The following is a 10,320-nucleotide window of genomic DNA, read 5'->3' on the forward strand; positions in this document are numbered from 1 at the left end:
ACAAAATTACATCACATGATACATAAATAAACCATTGGACCAATACAATCCCATAGACAACATATCATGGACCCAAATCAAATTCTTGAACATGTAACACCACCAGGAATCCCACCAAGATCAACCACAACACGTTACACCATCGAAAATACCGCATAACATGAAAAATGTTATCGAAACCAAAAGATCTTCAATACTGTACACAATGATCAATGTAGACTACCAAAAAAAATAGGATACAATCAAGAAACACCAACAAGCACATTAGAACCATCACCAATAGTTGCACCAACACCACTTATTCAAATCTTCATCGATCAACACGCTAACACTCAAGAACACTCAACAACAATAAATCAGACTAGAAAGATCACTTGCGGAGAACCAAATCACGAACCATCTAAAATGAATATACACATGAACATCCAAAATTTTCTCCCAAATCCTCAACTGAAGATATGATCATACCGGAGCACAACGGATCAATCATCAGAACACTACAATATTGAACACTGAAAACTAATCTTCATATTGGAATCTACAACTTGATCAAATCACAAAATAGCATCATGGAATCAATAAAGAATGAAGTATCTCTAGTTGATTCAGCGTCCCAAACAAATAAACAAACCAGATCAACTCTCTGCAATCACTGAATCACCAAAACACAAGAATATGTTGATATCAATGACAACAACATATCCTAGAAGCAACAATATCCAACAATCTCCCCCTCTAGCATTGATGGAAACATTAATGTGAAAAAAAATCAATGCAAAGGAATAAATCAACAATCACCAAAAACTCCCTCTTAGATCATCTACACAAAGCTTCAAAGATAAGGCAGTTTTTCACATGCTTCTCTCCCTCTTTGAAATAAATGCCAAAGACAAAAACAAACCATGATACTCTTCCTCTAAGAAGGAAAATCTCTCCCCCTTAGTATAAACTCACAAATCTGGACCACATACTGACTACTCCGGCTAAGTAGAAACACCAACTCATCAATCCAAATAAGATGATAAAACTATGCAGTCCATCAGATTGATGCAACTCAATGCATCTAGCTCTCATTAGGAGGGGTAGAGACCCTTAACTTGTCTCTCAAGTAGACAAATGTATTTGCAGGCAAAGGTTAGTGAAAATATCTGCAATCTGATCCTTTGTAGATACATACTCCAATCTGACCTCTTCATCACTAACTTTCTCCCTCATGAAATGATACTTAATTGATATATGCTTTTCTTTAGAATGCATTACTGAATTCTTGAAAATATTGATAGCACTTGAATTATCATAGTATATAATAGTAGGCTCATCATAAACAACTCTAATATCCTTCAACAAACTACCTGAGTATAGTTGCTAGCAGCAACAATGTATTCAGCTTCAGCAATAGATAGAGATATCATATCTTGTTTCTTACTAGACCATGAAACCAATTTCTTCCCTAAATAGAAAGCTCCATTGGTAGTGCTCTTCTGTTCATCAGCATCTCCTACCCAATCAGCATCACTATAAGTACAAAACATGAAATCATCATTCTTTGGATACCATAAACCATAGTCAACTATCCCCTTCAAGTATCTAAAAATCCTCTTCACAGTAGTAACATGACTCTCTTTAGGATCAACTTGAAATCTAGCACAAAGACAAATAGCATGCATAGTATCTGGCCTAGTCTAAGTCAAGTACAACAATTCACCAACCATAGATCTATATAGAGTTTGATTAACTTTATGAGATTCATCATGCTTAGACAAATTGCATTCAATCACCATAGGAGTTCCAATAGGTTTGGAATCATCTAGCCCAAACTTATTAAACAATTCCTTTACATACTTAGATTGAGAAATGAAAATGCCTTTGTCAATCTGTGTAATCTACAATCCTAGGAAGAATTTCATCTCACCTATCATAGACATCTCAAATTCATTTTGCATATCATCAACAAAATTCATACTCAAGTCATCATCTCCTCCAAAAATAATGTCATCAACAAAGATAATGTTATCATTATCAACCTTAAAGTACAAATTAGTATCACCAGTACCTTTATAGAATCCTAACTTCATCAAATACTTGTCCAATCTAGCATACCAGGCTCTAGGGGATTGCTTGAGTCCATAGAGTGCTTTCTTCAATTTTCATACCATGTCCCCTTCATCTGATAATGAAAATCCATCTGGTTACTCAATGTAGACTTCCTCTTCCAAATCAACATTCAAAAAGGCTGACTAACATCCATCTAATATACCTTGAAATTCTTGTGAGGAGCATATGCAAGCAACAATTTAATAGCTTCAATTCTAGCCATAGGAGAATAAGTCTCCTCATAATCAATTCCTTTCATCTATGAACATCCCTTACATACCAATCTTGTTTTGTTTCTAACCACTTCATTGGCCTCATTCAATTTATTTCAGAAATCCATTTAGTTCCAATCACATTTTTGTCTTTAGGTCTCGAAAAAAGTTCCCAAGTGCTATTCTTCTCGATTTGATTCAACTCTTCTTCCATAGCTTTTATCATGTTGGTGTAAATTATGTTTCATAATTATACTTTACTTAAATTGACTTAGGGTAATGTATTTCATAGTATTTTGGATATGAGACACTTAGGGAAGTGTGCATATAGGAATGATGTATGTAGGATAAATTTCACCTTTTATGGTCTTATTTTGTTGTTACATTCCACCTTAGATGGGTGATCCACCTCTTGTAGAGTATTTTATTATTTCTCCAACCTACCCTACTTACCCTTGTTTCTCATTGACCCACATGTCATTATTGTGTGCTCACATATCCATATGGCCTTGCCTTTATAAGAATGCTCATCTACATTGTATGTAACAATTTTTGATGATCCAGTTGATCAGTATTTGTATCTTGATAGGAATACAGTTTATTCTTGTCATGTTTTCTTCTCTCTTATTGTGCTATCAATTGGACTCTATATCTTGGAAAATTATCATATATCCAATTCTCATCTTTACATGCTTCTGCAACATCTTTAGGTTCAATCTTGGAAATCAAACATATCTCTTCAGCAGCAATCCTTTTCCTATTCATCAGACCTTTATTTTTATCACAATAATCTGATTCTTTGAATGATTCAGTCTTACATACCTCAAAGTCTTCTGATTGTTCTAATTTTTAGTTTTTTGCACTTCTTTACCGACAACAGCAATATCTAGATTAACTGTCTCTACTGAAGCATTCTTCTTTAATAGCTCAGTTTGCACAGGCTTTGAAATAACATCATGATCATTAGATTCATATCCACATGCTCTGATCTTGTTTCCATGACATTCATCCAACTTCACATTTGCACTCTTCACTATCTTTTTCAGTCTCTTGTTATAACACCGCTAGGCCTTGCTCTTAGTAGAATATCCCAAAAAGATTCCTTCATCACATCTTGCATCAAACTTTCCTATATCCTCACCTCTCTTGATATAACATTTTCTTCCAAAAATTCTGAAATATCTAACTGTAGGAACATGATCAGACCATAAATCATAAGGAGTCTTACCAGAATCACCTTTTATATGCACCTGGTTGAATGTGTAAACAACAATGATGACAAATTCTCTCCGAAAGGTTTGTGCAATATTTCCTTCAATCAACATAGTCGTAGCAACATAAAAAATGGTTGTGTTCTTCCTTTCAACAACTCCCTTCTGCCGAGGGGTTCTAGGAGCAGATAATTGTCTTCTAATTCCATTCCTCTCATAAAATGAATCAAACTCACCAGATGTAAATTCTCCTCCTCTGTCAGATCTTAGACACTTCTGCTTCAACTCTGTCTCAGTTTCCACCTTAGCTTTGAATATCTTGAATTTATCCAACGCTTCTAATTTCTCCTTTATAAAGGTAACCCACATCATCCTAGAATAATCATCAATCAGCAACATGAAATATTTGTCACCCTGCATGCTTTTTACTCTTGTAGGACCACACAAGTCAGTATGCACAAGATCTAACAATCCATTAGATGAATACAACTTACTCTTGAATGTATTTCTTGTTAGATTTCCCAACTGACATTCTTTACATACCGAATTAGATGGCTTCATAATTTTAGGAAAATTTCTAACAGAATGATTAGATCTTATCCTTATCATGCAGTCAAAATTATATCCTTATTATGAAGTCAAAATTAACATGACACATCCTTCTATGCCACAACCAACTTTCATCTATCTGAGCAATCAAACAACTTTTCTCACTAGCATACTAACTGGCTCCCTTAGGCAACCTTCTAGCAATAAGGGATTCAAGCTCATCCAATTCTCTTTCTTGCTTTTCCATTTCTCTCTTTTTTCTTTCATATCTAGATACCCAACATGAACTCTCTTCCGGATCATACTTGTGCTTCTCGGATACAGAGGCTCTAAATACAGTCTTAGATTTACCATGTGATTCTCCAAACTCAATTAGCTCAAAAGCAGCAAGCTTGCCAACCAACATGTCTCTAGTCATAGTAGTCACACTTCAGATTTCATCAATACCAGCTACTTTAGGATTGTAAGCAGGGCAACATGATCTCAGCACCTTAGCAACAATTTCATCTTCTTCAATGGTTCCACCGACACATTCAATACCTAGGACAAGTTCATTCACCTTAGCCATAAAGGTAGATATGTTCTCATCTTCTCCTATCTTCATCATCTCATACTTTCCTTTCAAACTCTATATCTTAACAACTTCAAAATTCTTATATCTGTCATACAAGGTCTCTAACCAAATAGATAAACCAACCAGATATGTTGGCATATGCACACTCCAATGAGACATTGTATGTGATTGAAGGTTTTGTCATTGATGGCAACCTTGCAATCCTATGACACCGACAAAGGCATTTTACCAGCATCAGCAGATCATACTCTACACCGGCACTCAGGACACCGCCACCGACACAGAAGAAAGGAAGTATACTGGCACAGAGGCTGACATGATTTTGTTATATTATATTTTGTTTATAATTGAAAAACTTTGTAAGCCGACATGGCAATTTGTAAAATGACTCTTATATATAAGAGATCATTGTAGACATTTGATATAGGAGATGTAAGCATAAAGGAAAATATTAGGCAGACCTATTGTGCGAAATATAGGTTAAGGGGTATATGTAAAGAATAGAGCAGGAACCGGTACTGAATCTGGCATTGAAGATGCTATTGTAAAGCAATACAAGATATTGGATTTGTATAATCCTTATTGTAAGTCAGTGAGACTTCCCATTGAGCAGTGAGCTCTAGGCAGTTGGCCTTCCTGCATGTGCAGGCCCCTATTATAAGTAATATTCTCTTATTGGTCAGTGAGTGAATATTGTGGGTCACAAATCCCATCGAGGTTTTTCCCACACCAGGTTTCCTCATTAAAATCCTTGTGTTATGGTGTGCTTTTCATGTGGATGTTCTTGATTCTATTTATTGCATTATTTCTTGCATACCGGTACACTGTTATATTATGTTCTGCATGTTTTAAGTTAAGAAATTCTATATACTGGTCAGATACTGATTCACCCCCCCCTCTCAGTATCTATGGGATTCCTAACAATTGGTATCAGAGCTTGGTCCTCTATTTTCAGAAGCCTAATAGCTTGAGGAAGATCTTGACACCGGTAAAGATGGAAAATCTAATGAAGCAACTTGGAGGAGCTCTTAAAGACTATGATGTAGAAAAATTGAAAAATATCAAACTAGAAGATGATTTAAGGGCAACTCAGGATATCATTCAGGCACTTCAAGAAAATTTTACTGTTGCAAAAAATAAGAGAAGAGAACTTTGTGAAAAATTGTAGAATGAGAATGATGAAAAGGAATCACTTAATGATATGATAAGCAAGTTGAAACAAGACATCATGACAACAAAGAATGAGATGTAGGATATGACTATGAGATTTTGCAAAGAGATTGAGGATAGGAAGAAGAATGAAGAAGAATTGACCAGAAGACTAAGTGATGTAGCAAATGAGAACACAAGACTTAGCTATGAAAATGACATGTTGAAGACAGATCTGATGCATACTCAGAATGACTCAAATGAACTGATGAGACAAAAAGAAGTCTTAAAAAGAGAACTAGTAACTGCAAATCAACATAAAGAAAAATTCAAGAAAAGCTCAGAGGAACTTGGCACCTTGCTGAAGAATCAAAAACCTAAAGGTCACACTTCTGGAATTGGCTTTGAAGTTGGTGAATGCTCTGGTACTGCAAATACTCAGGATCACAACAAACTGGTAAGACAACCTAATGCTTATAAATTCAATGGAAAATGTTTTAACTATAATAAGTATGGTCATAGAGAAAATGAATGTAGATCTAGAAATTATCAGAATATCAACACACCTACCGGTCAATGTTCTAAATGCAACAAAGTAGGTCACAATTCTAAAAACTGTAGAATGAATGTGAGATGTTATGTTTGTGGAAGATTTGGACATTTATCTAATCAATGCAGAACACAAACCAGCATAGGTTATGGGAAAGCTATTCAGAAAAATAATGTAACTTGTTATGCATGTAATAAGATTGGGCATATTGCTAAATTCTGTAGAAGTAAAGGAACACTGGTAGACAATAAAAGTTCTAGCTTGAAAGGTAAAGAAAAATTTGAAGAGGTTAAGCAAGAATTCTCAAAACAATAGATTAGAAAAGCTAATCTAAATATTGGGAATACTCCTCCATGGGCAGAACCAGTCAATACTCCATTGGCAGGACAGAGTGATACTTCACTGGTAGGATAGAGCAGTGCTCCACCGGCAAGAAGTTCTTCATTTAATTGAAGAAAATTTCTTTGAGGGTTTGGCAATCTAATGACACATGTGCTATTATTCCCTCAGTTAGAGATAAGAAGTTGGAAATTACCTATTACCGGCAAACAATGTTAAGTGAATACTTAACCGGCATGCAATTAATGTGGTAGATGGCGAAAAGACACTATAAAATTAAGGTTTTGGCTCCATTTCATTTCACCAAGATTTCAAATTTACAAAGAGCGTGAAGATTCCGAGCTAAGGCATTTCGAGCAAGAAGCAAGAACACTCCAAGCAATAATCCATCCTAAAGGTAGTAAAAGGTATTTAATCATGGCATCCACCTCTGCAATTGAATATATAGCAAACCCTACTGTTATTGAAGTAATAAAAAGACCTAGGCCCGTATTTCAGTTAGTTCCTGAGGTAGCAAAGAAAGATGATACCTTCGGTGCTTTTTCTCAAATTCCTAAGGGAGTTGTCTATGCTGAAGACCCCAGAATGTACATCCACTGCAACATTGAGGAGTTAGGAGATGAAGAAATTAAAACCATGTTTAAAACTATGATATGTGATAAAACTGGCAATATAAAAGATGAACACAAAATCATTGAGACCCTAGGATTTACAGAGATCCTTAGCATTCCTAAATTTCCCAAGGATGTGATTAGGATAGTCTTAAGCAAGGTACATGGTGAATTTTTCTGGTTGGATGCAGTCCACAAAATCACTAAGGAAGTTGTGAAAGCTGTCACAGGGTTACTAACCACCGGTAAAAGACTAGATAAAACCAAGAAAGTATCAAATGACCTAGTTACAAACCTAACTAGTGCAACATCCAACAAGAGGTCCCTAAGAGTTAATGATGTAACAAATATCAATGTGAGATTCATCGGCATATAAAGCTACTCATGTAAATAGACTCAATTTAGTTTCAAGTTTATGCATTAAGAGTGCTTATGATATGGTCATAGATAATGCAAAAATTGATGTATGTGAGTGGTTAAAAGATGAATTAATTGACAACCTTGGAAAGATTAAGAAGGACAAGAAAGGAACTTTCAGGTTTGGAAATTTGTTAGTATGTCTAATGCTACACATAACAAAATAGGTTCCCGATATAGGCTACAAAGAACTTGGATATGATATACTAGTAGGCAAACAGTTAACAAAACTATTCAATAACATGAGAGAAAACAAGGAAAACAATATTCATGACTTTTTTCAAGCATTAAAGGTCAAAATGAAAAAAAGAATCAGGCTATCACAAAAGATTGTTGACAAATACAAAGATGAAATATGCTTTGTCATCAAGAAAGATGAAATCTGGATGGAAGAAGTCATCCCTAGGACAGTTTGGGTAACCGAGATGGGCTATGAAACGGATGATCACATAGTTGAAACATATGCCAAAGCACTTCTGGAAGCCCCCAGAGAACCTAAGGAAGAAGTATTTGGTAGTGCAAAAATCATTGAAAGCCAAATACAATCAAATAAAAGAGTGAAAAAGGTTGAGGCAGTTGTAAGGAAAGGTTCTAGACAAGCAAAAGCCTTCAAAGAAGATGTACTGAAGAAAACCGGTATAACAGAGGATGATTTAGCAGCTCCACAACCTGAAACTCACCTATCACCTGTAGGTACTTCTTCAGGGAGTGACATGCCTGCAACTTTCAAAAGAGTTGTAAGAAAAAGAGATCCCTCACTGGCAACCACACCCTCATTGAGGAGGACAAGGAAAAAACAACAAGCAGTGAAATCTTCGGTAAGAAAGGCCACACCAAAGAAGAAACTGACACCCAAGAAGAAGAAGAGGACAAACAAAGACTTGGCCCCTGTTGATATATTGTTGAATGAAATCACAAAGGAAGGTAAATTGAAGAACATAGAGAAAATATATGACACCTTAACAGCTAATGAAAAAGAACAAGTTGAAAATAGTGTTATATTACATATGGATATGCACAAGAAGTTTTTGATGGAAGTAGTTAATGAAATTCCAGATGAACTATTTAACAGATTGGAAGCAAGAAGACAAGCAGTAGTAGAACTGGACAAGAAAATAAAGATTGAAAAGCTACTTGTTGTATATCTGGTAAACTCGCCCAAAGAAATTGATGACCTAATTGCTCAAGCCAATTGGCCAGTATTTTCTACTGCACACCGACACATTGCTTTAATGGTCGGAAGAGTTAATGAGGTGACTGAGGAGATTGAAAATGGGTGGGATATATTCTTAGTTGAGAAAGAAAAACAAGAAGATTACAGGAACCCCAAACCCATAAAAGTTTATTAGAAAGATAGAGACAAGGGGAAAGGTAAAGTTGGTGGACCACCTAGTATCAAGGTTAGAGACAACTTACCCCCACCTCCTTTGATTACTCCATCGGTAAAAACAATAGCTACAAAAGATCAACCGACAACTGAGAGTATGGATGTAGAGGATAATAATCCTAATCCTAAAGTCTTATATACTGTGGATGTTGATACTCAAAAGATCAACATAGTGGTAGACAAAGATACAACTGATAAGACTGATATGGCTAGTGAGCCTCCGGTAGCTAAGGAAACTGATAACACACAGGAGAAACCGACAGAAGATAAAGAGCATAAGGTAGAGACTCAAACACAGACTAAGACAATGTAACATAGAGAGGAACAAACAGAGAAAAAGGCTCTGGAATAGCAACAACAACAACAGAAACAGGAACATGTACATAAGGAAACAATACCACCGACAACTAGTGAAGTAGAAAAACCGTTGCTTAAAGAAATACAAACACAAACAGACCTACCAAAGGTCAATACAAGCTTGGTTACTTCCACCGGTACTTATATTGTTGATTCATCATCAAGCTTCAAATCAACTAATGTGACTGAGGTACTATTAGATTCAATCAAGAAGATAACCGACTGTAGCTCACAAGCTTACAAAGCAATTGATGATACCATACCAATTTTGAAGGTAATTGCTCCCAATTGTAATATAGACAATAAAGATTCTTTAGGACAACTTGATACACTGTGTAAATATATCTCAGAAAACATTGAGAAAATAAAAGAAGAGAAGTTGAAGGATAAAATAGAAGTTGAAAAACATAAATTCTTTGATGAGCAAATAAAGAAGTGTAACTGAGTTTTTGACACACTTCTACCGGAATTATGTAATTTGTTGAAAGAGTACAAAAATTTGTACAAAGATACCTGTAAAACAAACTTTTTGACTGTAGATATAGACAAGAAAATGAGCAAGGTACATGATGAGATCAATAAACTTGTAGATAGTTTTGTCAACTCACCTGATACACTATCAGTTTTTGAGGAGAAGATAACAAATTTTGAGGAAGAACTACTTAAATTGGAAAGAGAGAAAGAAAGAATAGTAAATAAGGCAAAGCATTTAAGATCAAAACTAAGTCCAAGATTGGACTATCTAGCATCACTACGGAAGGAAGTATCTGAGGCACTAATACAGGGAAAGAAAACACCGACAGAACATTTGCAGCATCTCACCGGTACAGTGAAGGGAACAAAGACATCGATAAAGGATAGCAAGAAGTT

Source organism: Cryptomeria japonica, chromosome 6 (assembly GCF_030272615.1).
Source record: "Cryptomeria japonica chromosome 6, Sugi_1.0, whole genome shotgun sequence".
In the NCBI taxonomy this organism is placed as follows: Eukaryota; Viridiplantae; Streptophyta; class Pinopsida; order Cupressales; family Cupressaceae; genus Cryptomeria; species Cryptomeria japonica.